Source organism: Lissotriton vulgaris, chromosome 4_1 (assembly GCF_964263255.1).
Source record: "Lissotriton vulgaris chromosome 4_1, aLisVul1.2, whole genome shotgun sequence".
NCBI lineage: Eukaryota > Metazoa > Chordata > Amphibia > Caudata > Salamandridae > Lissotriton > Lissotriton vulgaris.
The window spans coordinates 1614732225-1614749305 of record NC_141691.1 but is presented as its reverse complement, the minus strand read 5'-3'; positions in this window follow the sequence as shown (position 1 = coordinate 1614749305).

Here is a 17081-nt window from a genome sequence, read left to right as displayed (position 1 = left end):
AGGGGATGCCGGCTGCTGCGTAGATTTCGCCCCACCATCTTTCCCAGGTTTCCCCTTGCTGCGGGATACGTTGGACATCGTGGCACTTCTCATGGGATGTGGTGTCCCCCAGTCACCAGGTGGCGATTCCGGCACCCCAATAAACCGCCACCTCCGGCGACTCCTAATGCAGGTGCGCCACCCCGGCCGCGCTATCAATGCCCATGCGGTAGCTCTCCCAGGATGGGCCCAACGCCGCTCCGCAACCTTCACCAGCAGTCTCAGTGGGAGAGAGCAGCAGTCCCCACACTAGGCCTCTTTATGTGCCAGGCGGCCCGGTTGACGCAGCAGGGCAAGGTAGGGCCGGTTGTCAGGATTCAGCGCCTAGCATCAACGTGTATTCCCCAGTGTAGAGAGAGAACTGGAGTACAGGCTAGGCTTACACGGGTGAATGTGTGGTTCCCTTGTTAAGGCTATTAGGGAATCCTGTTTTTAAATAGTCCTGAAGAGATTACCGGTTCAATATAGCATTCAGTTAGTTACAATGTCAATTCCGTATTGGCGCTCCTCCTAAGATGGCCGCCGTGCCGGGGCGCACATTTGCCTTAGTGTAGTCTTGCTCTAGTTTACCTTTGGAATTGCGCGACCTGCGTGTGGCGCACTTCAACGAAGATTCACCTGAAGAAGCATCTGTTCCTTTTGACTCCGCGTCTATATTCATGACGGGAGTTCTGAGGAAATTCCTAGTTTTCTCGGCATTTCGGATATTTGCGGGAAAGAGTCTCGCTCAGAGAACCTTCGGTCCAAACAGTAGACAAAACAACTTTTGGCAGAATTCGTCGATGTTCTGAGGAATATGGACAGACTTGCAGGAAGTAAAGCAGATAATTCCTCCAACGTTTGATAAAGACTTTCACAGAGAAAGCAGTAAGCTGACAGCGAAAACAACGAAAGGCGTCTGGAACTCACTTCAGTAAGACAGTTGCCTTACCGTTGCTGCGACAGTTGGCCTATAACCTCCCTTGCGCTTTTCCTCTTCTTTCCTCCCTCCTGTTCCTTCCTTGCTACCTTTTTGCGCGTTGAAGAATTCTCTTGGCCAGCAGCTAAATACTTGCGCCTTATGAAACTGTATTAACTGCCAAAAACAGAACCCCCATATGCAGCTGGAGTAAGAGAAACTCAGGTATTTAAGTTATTATAGGAGAGAGAGAGTAAGAGAGAAGTCAAATACAGTATAGAGAGAGTAATTTAGTTATCCTTGTTTTCCAGCCAGAATTCATTGGGTTTCTCTCCCACAAGAAGAGTAGCTATAATCTTGCGCTTCACTGGTAGGATAAGTTTCTTTATTTACATACAGTGTAAGAATAAGTAGACTGTAGTGGTTGTTTATTTCTGTTCCCCCATTTATGTGCATTAGGCATTTTGAGGAATTCCAGTCAGACGACGCCCGGGGGTAACCAGAGAGTGCCAGTGAAGTCCCAGCGCAAGAAGTCTCTTCTCTTCCACTTCCCCTTTCCCCTTCTTCCCCCTGTTAGTGAGTTCTGCTCTTGTAGCGGGGTCACTGGCGGAGGGGCGATTGGGACTAGTCTTCTATGCTGCTTCTGCGAAGTCCTTCTGGAGCATTCTGACACCGGTGGGGAAGAGTCAGTGCAGTCACCCAATCCACTCCGCCATCAGGCCTCGGCTGAAAGCGCCAGCTCCTCCACTCCAGTAGGCCTCGCTCCGGCGTGGGCTCCCTGCAATCTCCAACTCCGTGCTGGACCGAAAGCAGTCGGCGGGTCCCAAAATCAGCAGGGTCCTTCTGTTAACACTCCGCGATCGCCTCCAGCACTCTCCTTAACAGCACAGTAGAATCAGGCCCCGTAGCAACGCAAGGCCGGGGATCACAGGCCTGCGGACCTCAAAAAGCTCCGGTGACCAGGTCAGCCACTACCGGGACCGTACTCCTTGCCAAGTCTCTTCTCTCCCCACCGGGGGGGGGGAAGCCTCCCGGCGTAGCGACTGTGCCGGGGCGGTCAGCAGAGAGCGGGAGGAGGGGGACAGGTCGCCGTCACTCCGCCAATGCACCCCGCCGGAGGCCAAGCGCCGGCCGCGGTCCTCGATTCCAACGCCGTCTCACTCCTCCAACCCCTCGCCAGCAGACTCGGTAGGCAACAAAGCTGGGGCCGCGGGTGTCGATACCACCTCCGTCCCGCCTCAGAGTCCTCGCTCAGCAGCCGCGTCAGAGATCAGGAAGTCCAGCCCCTCCATCACGCTAGGCCGGGGATTTCAAGGCCGCGTGGCGTCGCCGCTCCAGAGATCCCGGCTTGACCTCAAAAGGTTCCGTGTGTGGCACCGGAGCTGGCCCCCCACCTCAGGGAGCCGAGGCAGTCCAAGCGGGACCGTAAAGCATGCCGCTAATCGAGCTAAAACAAGGCTAAGCTGGGCTCGGCGCCGGAGGGACTCAAAAAGACGTCTTACTCCATCGCCATCTTGGTCACGCCCCCGGCAGATATTTTTTCAGGGACTCTGGATGAAAGCTTTGGAAAAGAAGACTGGCATTTTTATCTGTCGTTTTCTTGTAAACTTTGGTGCTGATTTTATTGTTATCCAATTGTATTTGTACATCCAAAAATGCAATGTTCTCTTTGTTGATAGTGTGAGTGAATTTTATACGATCATTATGTGAGTTCAATATGGCGATGTTCTTCTCGAGTTGTTGTCTGGAGCCTTCCCATAATAAAAAAATATCATCAATGTATTGTTTAAAAACAATGATGCCATCTTGCCAAATTTGATTATGTAGAATGTGATCTGTCTTGAATTTGTGCATGTAAAATTTGGCATATGAGGGTGCCCCCCCAAAACCCATCGAAGTTCCATTACATTGATTGAAACATTGTCCTTGCCACTCAAAATAACTATGATATAGTGCAGAATGCATCAATTCCAAAATGAATATTTTTTGAGATTCTTCAAGATCACTCTTAAGCAAGCTCCATTCCAGTGCATCGATGCCCTCATTGTGGGCAATGGACGTATATAATGAGATGACATCTATATTGCATAACCAGTATGTTTTATCTTCTTTTAGTGTCACCGTCTTAAGCAAGTTGAGAAATGCTGTAGGGTCTTTGATATAGGTCAAACTGTTTTGAACAATGGGTTGCAAGAACCGATCCACAAATTTACCAATGGGTTCGTAGATGGACCCGCAGGCAGAGATGATGGGTTTAACTTGAGGATTGATGGGGTCTTTATGGATTTTCGGCAACATATACAGTTGCGGTCGTCTGGGAAATTTCATTTCAAAATATTTGTGCGTCTTATTTCCAATCCAATTCATTTCAAGTGCATGATCGAGAATGCTTTGTAAAATCCGTTGATATTCTTGTGTAGGATCAAGATCAAGAGGAAGATAAATGTCTTCATTGAAAACATGATTATTGACGCTGTTGATATAGAACTCCGTATCCATAACAACGAGTGCACCACCCTTGTCCGCCTTTTGGAACGTTAATTTTTTGTCATGGCTTAGGTTTTTCAATGTGTTCCATTCTTTGGGGGACATGTTGCTTCTGGTTGTTTTAGTGAACGGTATTTGTTGAACTTCCGATAATACTGATCTTTCAAAGGCATCAATTGTTTTGTGTGAAAAAGGTGCACAAAAATTGCTCTTGGGCTTGAAATCTTTTTCCCATGTTTCAATAGTTTGAGTTCTTTGCGCGTCCTTAAAGAAAAATTTTAACTTCAAAGTTCTGAAAAATGTAAATAAAGCTATTTCAGTTTCAGCTTGACTTGAACGCTATGTTGGAACAAATGTAATACCTTTATTGAGTAGTTTCTTTTCTGCCATAGTGATACTTTTGGATGATATATTAATAATTAAGTCACTTTCAAAATCTGGCTCCATGTCCTTTTGGCTATTTCTGCTTCTGTTTCTTTGACCCCTTCTTGTTCTTCCAGTCTTGGCGGGGCGTTGGCCGCTGGGCTTGTCTCTAAAAAAGCCGGTTGTTGAGTGGTTTGACTTATAGACGGTTTCGCTGAAGCTTTGCGGACAGTATGTATTGGTTCTCTGGATTGAGCAATATTAGAGTCAGAAACTACACTCTCTTGTGAAGATGTGGTATCAGAAGTTCAACAAATACCGTTCACTAAAACAACCAGAAGCAACATGTCCCCCAAAGAATGGAACACGTTGAAAAACCTAAGTCATGACAAAAAATTAACGTTCCAAAAGGCGGACAAGGGTGCAGCACTCGTTGTTATGGATACAGAGTTCTATATCAACAGCGTCAATATTCATGTTTTCAATGAAGACATTTACCTTCCTCTTGATCTTGATCCTACACAAGAATATCAAAGGATTTTACAAAGCATTCTCGATCATGCACTTGAAATGAATTGGATTGGCAATAAGACACACAAATATTTTGAAATGAAATTTCCCAGACGACCGCAACTGTATATGTTGCCGAAAATCCATAAAGACCCCATCAATCCTCCATTTAGACCCATCGTCTCTGCCTGCGGGTCCATCTTCTAACCCATTGGTAAATTTGTGGATCGGTTCTTGCAACCCATTGTTCAAAACAGTTTGAACTATATCAAAGACACTACAGCATTTCTCAACTTGCTTAAGATGGTGACACTAAAAGAAGATAAAACATACTGGTTATGCACTATAGATGTCATCTCATTATATACGTCCATTCCCCACTAGGAGGGCATCGATGCACTGGAATGGAGCTTGCTTAGCAGTGATCTTGAAGAATCTCAAAAAATATTCATTTTGGAATTGATGCATTTTGCACTATATCATAGTTATTTTGAGTGGCAATGACAATTTTTCAATCAATGTAATGGAACTTCGATGGGTTTTGGGGGGGCACCCTCATATGCCAACATTTACATGCACAAATTTGAGACAGATCACATTCTACATAATCAAATTTGGCAAGATGGCATCATTGTTTTTAAACCATACATTGATGATATTTTTTTAATATGGGAAGGCTCCAGACAACAACTCGAGAAGAACTTCGCCATATTGAACTCACATAATGATCGTATAAAATTCACTCACACTATCAACAAAGAGAACATTGCATTTTTGGATGTACAAATACAATTGGATAACAATAAAATCAGCACCAAAGTTTACAAGAAAATGACAGATAAAAATGCCAGTCTTCTTTTCCAAAGCTTTCATCCAGAGTCCCTAAAAAAACATCTGCCCACTTCACAATCTACCAGATTGAAAAGGATCACCACGAATGATCATGATTTGCAAGAATCATTCAGAGAGCAAATTAAGAAATATCGTCAAAGAGGATATCCTCAAGAAATTTTGAAAAAGTAAATGAACAAACTAGAGAAACTCTCCTGCAAGAGAAAGCAAAAATTCCTGAAAAGAAAACAGTTTGCTTTATGAAATATTCTACGGAATCCACAAAAATCAAACGCATAATCAATAATCATTGGTCGTTGATTCAACTGGAACCTGACCTAAAAGGTTTTTACTGTGATAAAATTACATATGCATTTCAAAGATCTAGAAATCTTAAGGAATTATTGAACACACCCAAGAAAGAGAACACTTCATGGAAAGGCATGTTAAGATGTCAAAACTGTACTCATTGCAGTAACGCCATTGTAGGCAACACATTTATCCATCCCACGAAAGGCCATCAAATTGAATGACATCATACCAGCACTTGTGACACTACCAATTGTATTTATGCCATCAAATGCCCGTGTGGTAAGAATTATGTGGGACAAACAGAACGAAAAATCAAAGTTCGGACCACCGAACACAAGAGTAACATACGTCTAGCAAATATGAAATCTACCATTGCTTGTCACTGGAAAGAAGCACGTCACCAGATAGCTCAATTAAAATTTATGATTTTGGAGACTATTCCTCAGCGCAGAGACATGGATCCTGTAAAACAAAGACTGAGAGCAGAATATTACTGGATTAAAAAACTGAATTCTACTCATCCAATTGGGATGAATGATCGGATTGAATATTCTTGTTTTCTTTAATTTATAGATCAGTGTAATTTGCTTGGTCTGATGACATTTTCTGAGTCCTTTTTCAAGTGCAATGAATTTTCAGATTGTTGACCTCATTCAAAATTACCATTACATTTTTCAGATTTGTCCTATATTTAGCATCACCAGAGAACGTATAATCAATTTATTTGTATGTATTTGTTTTTTTGCTTTTTATCTTTCGTATTTAGCTTCAGTTTGACAGTTTGTTGGATGGTTTTTCATATATACAACTTTATTGTTCAGAGCTTTTCCTTTTCCGTGAAGCACCTATACTCCGATCACATGGTATTGACCTCACAATTTCATTGGATACTCTATTCCGATCACATGACTTATTTTGACGAATCAAAGTTACCGCGGGTTTAACTTCCTGAATCCCTACTGAGACACAGTGTTGTCCGTTTGCATGTAAGTTTTTCACCAGTGAATTTGTTACACTTTGTGCACGTTGTACTTTTTGACGTTGCAGCCTAATCCGTCTAACGTTATGCACGCTTCACGTTTTTGCTCGTTTAAACCTGACAAAGTGTTTTGGCAAGCTTCGTGTCCTTCGACGTAGCCTCGATACTAAAAGCGGTCACATCTTCCGTTCACTTTCATTTCACTTCGGTCTCGTAGTTTTATGTACACTCTTTGAGGCACTTTTCTATCAGGCACTTATTATCCACAGTTTCCTACACTTGTGGGGTTCTTTTTGAATCTCTGGTTTGCATGTCCTTTTTCACCTTTTGCATTATCATTGAAAGTTACATTTGTTTCATTCATTGTAGAGTATCTGATTTGGTCCTGTTTAACCTTGTTACAGACCCCTGATGAAGGGTCCCCGTTTGTTGACCCGAAATGCATTGGGTATATAAGAAGACGTAAATTATTGGAAGACTGCATCATAAGATTATCATTATGTATGCCAGACTGCTTATGGATATATGATCGAACTAAAAGACTTTAAAGGATTTCTAAAGAAGGTTTATAATTTTAAAAAAACAAACTGAATTTTGTGAAGAAACCGGTGTGTTTCTATGAATTCGTGCGCACATTTCTGTGGTGAGATATTACTCCCCACATCACATTCCGTCACAGCAATAACAGCAGCTCAGTTTGCAGTGAACTTACACTGCAGGGAGGGAAGTAAGCTCCTGCTGTAACATCAGATAGTAAGGGAAGCTTCCAGCATGCTCTCGCTTTAGTAAGGGCAGCTCCTGGGTCAAAGGCACTGCAGTAATGTGAAGTCCAAGGATGCTGTCAGTGCAACAAGAACAGCTCTCAGTGTACTTACACAATGTCACTGTAATGTTAAATGTGATGAACCATCCTAGAGTCCCCTAGCGGTTACTTGTGTTCTGGTGCTTTCTCCAGTGTTCTGGCTCTCAGCATATCCTGGGCGACATCTCCAGAGCCAATACCCTGACCAATCTCATCACTACAGAGCAGCTTCAAGATTGGTTGGAGCAGACTGGCTTGCCGCTTATACTGGTGCTAGGGGCCTGTGCTGTCTTTCCACTCAGCTCTCTAAGACAGCTCGGGTAGAGAGGTTTAACCTGTGCATTTCAGGCTGGCTGTCGGAAGACAGCTGGCCAAACTGACATGCACATTTTAAACCCCTCCTCCCTGCTCCTAGGCTGCACTGTAGAAATGTGTTGTAACTATAGGATGGTACAACTCCAGGGTATCTTTAGGTAGTATTTATTATGATGATAAGTTCAGAAGTAGAAGTACAGTGAGCCCCACCAGGAGCAGCCTTCTTGCTGCTAAGCCCATACACCAATTGACAGCCACACTCATCCAACATTCCACAGCATCCACACGAACATTCCACACCACACTCACTCAATCAATCAATTAATCAATAAAACTGTATTCGGTCTATTACACCACAATCATACTGTCTGAGCAGCAAGTATGACAGATCCCCTTTCTTTACGGTAAACAAAAACAAAATGCAATGGTCCAAGAAAAAGTATACACTGGTAAAATGTACATGGATGGAAATAACATGAGAAACCATTGCAAAGGCCTAAAGATGACTGAGGGCATACAAGTTAAGATCAAAAGCAAATATAGAACAGTACAATGGGCTTGCAAGTTAACAACAAAATGAAAAGAAAGCACAGAAGAATGTAACAAATTGCTTGCATGTTAACAAAAGATGACAAATGATAGAAATGGACAATGCCCACCCATGTACACACAATTATGAAAACACAAACTAGGCAAGATAAAAAACTCACTTTAAGAAAGCAAAAAGACTACACATACACACATCCTCTCCCTTTCTACACAAAACAGACACAAATATTCTACCTTTCCACACAAAACCAAACAAGCTTGAATAACTGAACAAACCCCTAATGCTACAAAAATACCAGCTGGCCAGGCTGAAATGGACATGAACACAAAGGGAACCAAACAAAAACAATGCAGTAGCAATCACCCATAACAAAACAAAAACACTAAAGAAAATCATGCCACAAACACAAAAAAATGTGGAAGGAATGCCAACCCAAGTGCACAAATACACTAAAGTAAAATTATGCCGCAATCACACAAGGGTGCAAGGAATGCAAACACAAGTGCAGAAATACACAAAATTAAAACAATGTCGCAACCACACAAGGTTGAAAGGAATGCAAACACAGGTGCACAAATACACTAAAGTAAAACCATGCCACAACCACACAAGAGTGGGAGGAACGCCAACACGAGTGCACTAATGCACTATCGTAAGACCATGCCGCAACCACACGGGAGTGGAAGGAACGCCAATACGAGTGGGTGTTTCCTAAAGTCAACCAACATCAAAATAAAGGTGGTGAATGCGAGTGACTCTTCCCCAGACAACTCAAACACCATACCCAAACGGGTGATTCTAAAAATCAACCACACCTACAACAACCACAGTGGTAGACCCAAGAGGCTTCGCACTTAAAAACCATCACACACCCACACCACAAAAGTTAAAGATATACTTCCCAACAACGTCATGGTGGAAACCCAGGGTGATTAAACAACAAAGGGGATTTCCCACACAATGCCAACAGGGTGAATTAACTTAATACCCCCACAACCATAGAAACATGGTAACCCAGGGAGACTTTAGACTGAAAGTCAACTCAAGAAACCACGATCATTAAAAAGAGCAAAGAGTAGATTGCCAAAACACGAAGGGGGATTTTTATAAATGTAGTTTCAATAGTAGCTGAGATGAAAAAACATTGCTAAGAGGGATTAATAGATAGCACAGGAGTGATTCCTCCTCCAAAATAGAGCAATAGCGATGATGGTGCTGTGGTTACAAACCCCCAACCCAAGACCACAACTTACATATGTTACGCATCCATTGGAAAATAAAGCAGCAAAAATCCAATGGAAACCAAAAACAATTGACAACTATTGCATTTACAGGACTACATTGCCATAAGTTTCAAAACAGGTACTTGTCCCCCGCACAGTGACGACAAAAGTCTCCACTAAGGCCCACCGGAACAAACTGAAACGCAGTCATCAACGGATGTCCATGACTGCGCTGGGGCCGCATGCCAACACTATAGTCTTGAATGTGTTCCTCTCAAAAAAATGAGAGTTGCTCGGGGAAGGATCAAAATAGTTGCCGGGCAAACATGAACCGGAAGTTCCACCAGCTGTCAAGATGGCAGCATGGATCTCAGTGCTGCCTTCGATACGGTGTCACACGAGGTCCTCTTAATGAGATTGGAGGAAGCTGGAATCATAGGTACGGCCCTGGGATGGTTTAAAGACTTCCTTGCCAACAGATCCTTTAAAGTGTCTACCCCCCCTTACATCTCAGAAGAGCACAACATTGGACAGGGGGTGCCTCAGGGGTCATCTTTGAGCCCCACCATGTTCAATGTTTACGTCCGACCACTGGCAGAGGTGGCCAAACAGAGTGGTCTGACGTTAGTATCGTACGCAGACGACACCCAGTTGGTGGTGGCTCTCAATGGTAACAACGGTCTGGAGGCCCATCACTTCAAGCAGACCCTTACTGACATCACCAACTGGATGACGGCGAATTTCCTCCAGCTCAATGCTGGGAAAACGGAAATACTGCTCTTGGGAAAAAACACCGCAGCCTGGGGCGGTAACTGGTGGCCTGACAGTCTAGGCCAACCGCCTAAGCCTAAGGACTGTGTAAAAAATCTGGGAGTCTGGGTCGACTCTGCATTGAAATTTACTCATCATACAAAAAAAGTTGCAGCTATCTGCTTTGGCATCCTGCGCAACCTAAGACCTACGCTGAACTTCTTCAACTGTCACACCCGCCAGGTTATTGTCCAAGCTATTATCCTCTCTAGGCTGGATTATGCCAGCTCCCTTTTACTGGGCGCTAATCAGGCGGAAGTTGTTAGAATTCAGAGAGTGCAGAATGCTGCCGCCAGAGCGTTGGTAGGTCTTCCCCGCCACTCTTCAGTGGCGGGAGTTCGGAAAAAACTGCACTGGCTCCCGGTGGGAAAAAGGATTCAGTTTAAGGCACTTTGTCTCGCCTTCAAAATCCTTAAAACCGCCTCCCCCCCGATGCTGTGCCCCCTCCTGACGAAGTATATCCCTGGGAGGCGACTGCGCTCAGCAGGACAACATCTGGTGGTCATTCCCCGTACCAATCTAGCCAGAATGGGCGGTCGTTCCTTCAGCTTGCTCGCTGCCAAGCTCTGGAACAGCCTTCCGGAAAATATTTGTGGCATTCAGGATCTGTTGGCTTTTAGAAAAGCCATCAAAACCCATCTTTTTCAGTAACTGTATCTTTTCTCTTCTGGTATTCCCCTTCTGTTTTTAGTTTCGCTCGCAGCGCCGGGACGCCCCTTTGCTGGGGCAGCCGAGCGCTATATAAGTTCCCAATACAATACAATACAATACAATGTACCCTAGGAGCCTGCCGGGAGGCTCCAGGCACGTAGGTGCTGTACAGCAACATATTCCAGTGTTCCTCAGCAAACCACGAGCTGTCGATGGCGAAGAACAGGCGCACAAAGAACTGTTGGTGTAATTGAGCGTGCTCACCGGCTGTCTTGCTGGAGCTCCACGCGCTTCCCTCGTCACAACACCATATCAAGACCACGCATCCTCGTAGGTAAGTATTATTAATACCTCTGCTGAGATAACGATCCACTGGTCCTCCAAGTTTCCTTCCCTTGAGATGGCCGCACAAGAGCACAATCCACCTGACATATCCCAACCCCACAACCGTCCACGAAGTTGCACCAACACTGTCTGCATACAAACACTTGGGGGTGTCAGCTTCTTCTGTTGCGTCGGTCCTCTGAAAGCAGCATTTAGAAAACACCCAAAATAAACACTTGTGGGAGAAAGGTTCTTCCTGAGCATTGCAAGCTGACACCTGGGTGTGTAAGCTTTATGTCAGTGTCGCACACCACGCGGTACTCACCAAATATCGCCCATACCAATTGCTCTCCACATCTAAAGAGTGGCTACGGCGCAACAAACACAGTTGGCAAGCAGGTCATAACTCTACAAATCAAAGGGCGCTCTTTCCACAAAAGTTGAGGGAACTCCTCTTCATCGAGACACTTTCCAAAGTTACAGCAAGCTAAGCAGGAACTGGCAAGCCCTGGTTGGGGCCGACCGATCTTGTGGTCACTGGTGGGGCTCAGGGCTGCCAATCTGCTTTTAAACTCTTTGCGCTTAGTTTCAAGAGGAGGTTCTACGTTAAGGAGTTACTACAAGCTTCAAATTCCAGTCCAAGTTAAGTTTCACTAAGTCTCAGCTTCTATAAAGTTCTCACACGTAGATTCTTTTAAAAATCGTCGCCAAAATGGTGTAAATAAAGATGGTCCAACTCCAGGGTATCTTTAGGTAGTGTTTATTATGATGGAAGGTCAGGAGTAGAAGTACAGTGAGCATCAGTGTGAATTCAGATCAGATCAATTATCTTTATTCGGTTTATAAACAGAGACTCGGTTCGGTCCTGTGTCCTTCTACGAATGGACAACGTATCAGCGGTCCGGTATGTCAATCACCTGGGCGGTCCCCGCTCCAAGGCCCTAGCGGACTTGGCGAAGGATTTTTGGGACCATTGTCTGGCTTACCACGTGTCGGTGACAGCGGAATACTTGCCAGGTCAAGCCAACTAGGTTGCAGATTGGCACTCCCGACACCTACGAGACTCCAGTCAGTGGAAACTGGACTCTTAGGTCTTCCAGTGGCTGAACGGCCTTTGGGGCCCATTCTCGGTGGACCTCTTTGCGTCGCGGTTGGATCGGCAAATCCCGAGGTTTTTCAGTTGGAGGCCGGATCCTCTCGCGGAGGCCACGGATACTTTCCTCCAGGACTGGAGTCAGGAGAAGGCTTATGCGTTCCCTCCTTTCTCGATGGTGGCACGAGCGGCAGCCCAACTCCGCCGTCAGGAGGCGGACATGGTGATGGTGACACCCTTGTGGAGGTCCCAAGTTTGGTTTCCGGTTCTTCTGGAACTTTCTTGGGATTCTCCAATCCTACTCCCCTGGTTTCCGTGCATTCTTTTCAACGCTGACGGGGATCCTCATCATCTGATCACGCACAGCTCTCTCCGCCTCATGGCATGGCGGCTTTCAGGAGACGTTGGTCGCTCCCAGGCCTTTCGAGATCAGCTGAGGATTTCATGTCAAAAGCCTGGGCAGTTAGCACGGCAAAGCGTTATTGCTCCGCCTGGAATAAGTGGACCAGTTGGTGTCTTCGACGGGATTTGGATCCCTTGGTCGCAGGAGTCGTTCCAGTGCTAAATTTCCTGGCGGAATCGGCTTCAGCCGGGTTAGCTTATCGCACTATTAATGCGCTGTGGTCAGCGATTTCGGCGGCTCCCCATCCGGTGGAGGGAGCGCCGATTGGAGAACACCCTTTTGTTTGTAGGCTTCTGAGAGGCATCAGACTCTCCTTGCCCCCGGAACCGCGATACTCGGTTCTCTGGGATGTCAATCTAGTCTTGAATCTTTTTCTGTCATGGCAACCTAATAGGTATCTGTCGTTGAAGGAACTGTCGGCAAAGTTGGCAATGCTTTTGTGTTTGGTGTTTTGTCGACGAGTTTCCGATGTTCGAGCCTTGGATGTCTCGGTGAGAGTTTTTTCCCCGGAGGGAGTGACTTTCACATTGGGGCGTCGCACAAAATGTGCGTCCAGAGCGATTTCGTACCCGGCTTTTGTGGACGCTCCCAAGTTATGTGTGGTTCAATGCCTGAAGGCATATGAAGAATTAACTCTAGAAATTCACCCTCCGGGCGAGCCACAGCTGCTTATTGGTCTGCGGAAGCCACACAAGGCTGTCTCATCTCCCACCATTGCCAGATGGGTGAGGTGGATCATGCAGGAAGCAGGCATTGATACGAAACAGTTTGGGGCCCACTCAGTGAGAGGGGCCATGGCTTCTAAGGCTTTTTCGTTGGGAGCACGTCTGGAGGACCTCATGCGAGCGGCGGATTGGTCCTCGGATTCCACTTTCAAGCGGTTTTATTTTAAACCCGTGGTGGATATTGCGCATTTAGTGGTAAGTAAGCTGAATAAATAATCTGAAGCCTCCAGTCCTGACATAGAATCGAAATTTGCCTAACTTTTGTAACGGTAAGTTTCAATTCTATTGAGGACACGTAGGCGAGGATTATCCCTCCCGGGCTACCTTGTGGAGGCTCCACCCCCGTACTACAGTAAGTAGTCAGGTTTTTCCTAGAAAACGTTTGGCAATGTTACAGTTACCAATGTTGGAATAGTTGTGCCTAGTGCGTGTGGAGGTATTTTTTCCTTTTCACCGCTTACGCTGTTGCTTTTTTCTACTAGGTAACGATGGTTCGAAACAAGACCAATAGGATCATGGCATGACTCGCGCGAAGAAAGAGGAAGTGGTCACAGGAGGGATGTCCTATCTATCTGTCATGGACATGGGAGAAGGACTACTCTGTGGACTAACTTGATGGACATGATGGGATTTGTAGTTCTGGTGCAAATCTGAGTCCTTTTGATGTTTTCTTTTAAGCCTTATCCCTGTTCTGGGATTTAGGGCTTATGTTAATGCTTTTCTGGCTGCTGTGTTTTTCTGTATTAATTAAAGCAAAGAAGGAAAAGCATAATCCTCGCCTCCGTGTCCATAATAGAATTGAAACTTACTGTTTCAATAGTTAGGCAAATTTCGATTCATATTCATAATTAGAAGTAAAGGTTTTAACAATTACCTGGGACGTTATATAATTTACAAAATAGTATAAAGTGCATAGTAGATTGAAGTGATGTCTCACCACAAGGACAAGGTAGCTTATCTGTATTCTAATGTCTCATGCCACCAGATGATAAAGTAGACCTAAGCAGAATTGTGTAAGTTTTTATCTGTGAAATGTATTAAAAATATTTAAAGGTTAAAAGAGTTAGCTCACTCTTGTTCTCTAATGGCTATACACAATGACTTGAATTCCTTTCTAGAATACCTATTCATTGATGTTGATGTTTGCAAGAGCTCCTGAGCATCCATATTTATTTTTAAATGTTTTCATTTTTTGTAACCAAGGAATCCTATTAGCATGGTCTAAATCAAGGCAATCTTAAACAATCTCTTGAGTAAGGGATGTTTCTGGCTTTGTCCAAGCCGCATGTCATCAGAAGGCCAGCTTAACATATAAAATGTCTTCAACTGATGGTACACCTAGCTCTTTATGTATATCAGACACAGAGATTGATTTCAGCAGAGCAAGAAAGGGTCTGAGATCTGAAATCCTCCCAAGAAGAAAGGTGAAATCCCGAAGTTTGGACTTTTCGCGAATGGGCCCATTCGTCACAAGACTTCTGCGATGACTGCCAGCTAGAAGTTCTGGTGAACACCTGTTCTTCATGGTACACTGACCACCAGTAAGGACTGGCAACCCGAGAGCTCAGGTACAGCAGCGTCAGCCTGGGATAACCTCCTACACGAAGCTTGAGCAACGGCGGTCTGGAACACCCACCGGCTCTTCATGCTACAGGGATGACCACCCAGGTCATCCAACCTGCTCTTACATTACATCACAGCCATCCACTCTGCCTCTCCCTGCTTCCCCGCTGCCTCCTCCACCACGAATGGAACTCTTTGCGCTGGACTTTGAAAAGGTAACTCTTGAGGGGGCGTGGCCAACTGCCGAGAGACATGGCTGCTTTCTGAGGCAGCTCCGACAGAGCGCGCCCGTACCAGAGTAAATCCGCCCAATAATCTGTTCCTAAACTGGCAGTAAAGAATATTATTATAAATCGGAACCCACAGATCGAAAGACCTGTCAAACTGCCATTTCCAGCTTGTGGTTGCGGCTCTAGCTCTGACGACGCACATCGCGACCGGGTGGTGTCGTTGGACGGCCTGCACTCTTGAGGAGCTTAAGCTGCCCACTGAGGCTCTGGTCCGGGCAATCGGATCCGCCGGAGTCAGCTACGTCAGCGCATCCTTGCGGCACCCGGGACTGAGTGGAGGTGGGGCGGTAGCGTCGGGGAGAACGCTGTGAAGAGCGTTGTCCGGCTGAGTCTGGGAGTGGCACCGCTGCCTGCCTCAACATTGTACGGGCCTCGGAACTCGCGCTGTGCTTCACGATAGGCGCTGATCTTTAAGGGGCCCGCTACGTCACTGGGGGCTGTGGGCACCGGAATCACTGGTGGCTCGCCTGCATCGGAGGAGAATAGAAGCCCCCACCCCACTTGTCCAAGGGTGTGGCCCCACAAGTAACTGCTGAGCCCCGTGGCGGACAAGAAAACCGTCTGCCCTGTGACAGGTGGCTTCAGTTCTGGGCGCTGCCCGCCTCCCAAGAGCGGGAGAAGGAGGGGAGGACATGACCCTGATGGTCCCTTGGCACCTGGGCCCCACTTGCTGCCTTCCTGGCCGATCGTGGAGCAACCTGAAGCGCCACAAGAGGTAGGCGCAGCCACAGATAGAAGTTGGGGAAAAAGACAAGCTTACTCTCACGAGGTAACAAGGTGGGCCGCTGAGAGGCCTAGAGACCGGATTGCGCTCTCTGCAGGTGAAGGGGGCTGAAGCAAGGAACATTGAAAGGTGAGGTCTGGTCTTGTTGCTGTTTCTTGGTGCCCTACTTCGAGTGGATTTGGCAGCCTGCTAATTTGAGGAGGGTTTGATGCCTTCTCCCCGGGGCTGTACTATATCAGCCTCTGCTTCTGTCTGTTTCCCAACAGCCTGTGGTTCATTGCTCCACAAGCAGCCCCGCAGGAAAAGCCCTATAGATGTTTGGCATAGCTCACTAGCTGCGCAGAACTGATTTGCTCCTTTCCCTCGGATCCTAAACGGATCACAACGGCTCAGTCATGGCTGGGGGTCGTGCCAACAAGACGGCGGTACAGGCCAAACTGAATAAATGTGCATGGGGCAAGCCCAAAAGCGAATTAAGCCGCAATGGAAAAGCAACAGTCCGGAGAGGAGGCAAGTGAACCGACGCTGCAAGATATCCTCACGGCCGTCACGACTGTTCGCACACATCACTGGAGTCACGAATTGACTCGGTGTCCACTGAAGTATCCCTTATCCGGGCGGATATGCGCTCCATGAGCACGCGACTGAAGGATGTAGAAGTCAAAGCCAGCTCCTTGGTCGACAACACCTCTGAATTGCAGCACAGGATGGACGACCTTCAGGCCCGCACTACCAAACAGGAAGCACAGCTGGACGATTATGAAGGGCGCTCCAGGTGTAATATTGTCTGCATACTGTGGGTTCCACAGAGAGCAGAGGGGCCGTCAGCGGGCCTGTCTGTGGAGGAACTGGTCACCACTTACCTCAAACCAAGCAGACTATCCAACTTCTTTTCTGTAGAAAGAGCGTACCGGGTGGCGAGTGGTAGATCAATGCCAGGGGCCCCTCCGCGGCACTTACTGGCTAGGATTTTTAATTTCAGAGATAGGGACATCATCCTGCAGGCAGCAATATCTGCGCCCCCACTGAATTTCCAGAACAGTCAAATCACCTTTTTCCGAGACTTCACGCTCAGGGTGCAGCGACAGGACGCAGCTTCTCTGAGGTGAAAAAGGCACTTCGCGAGAAACATCTCAAATACGCCATGCTCTTCCCGGCTAAGCTGAGGGTGGAATCGAACGGGAAGGCT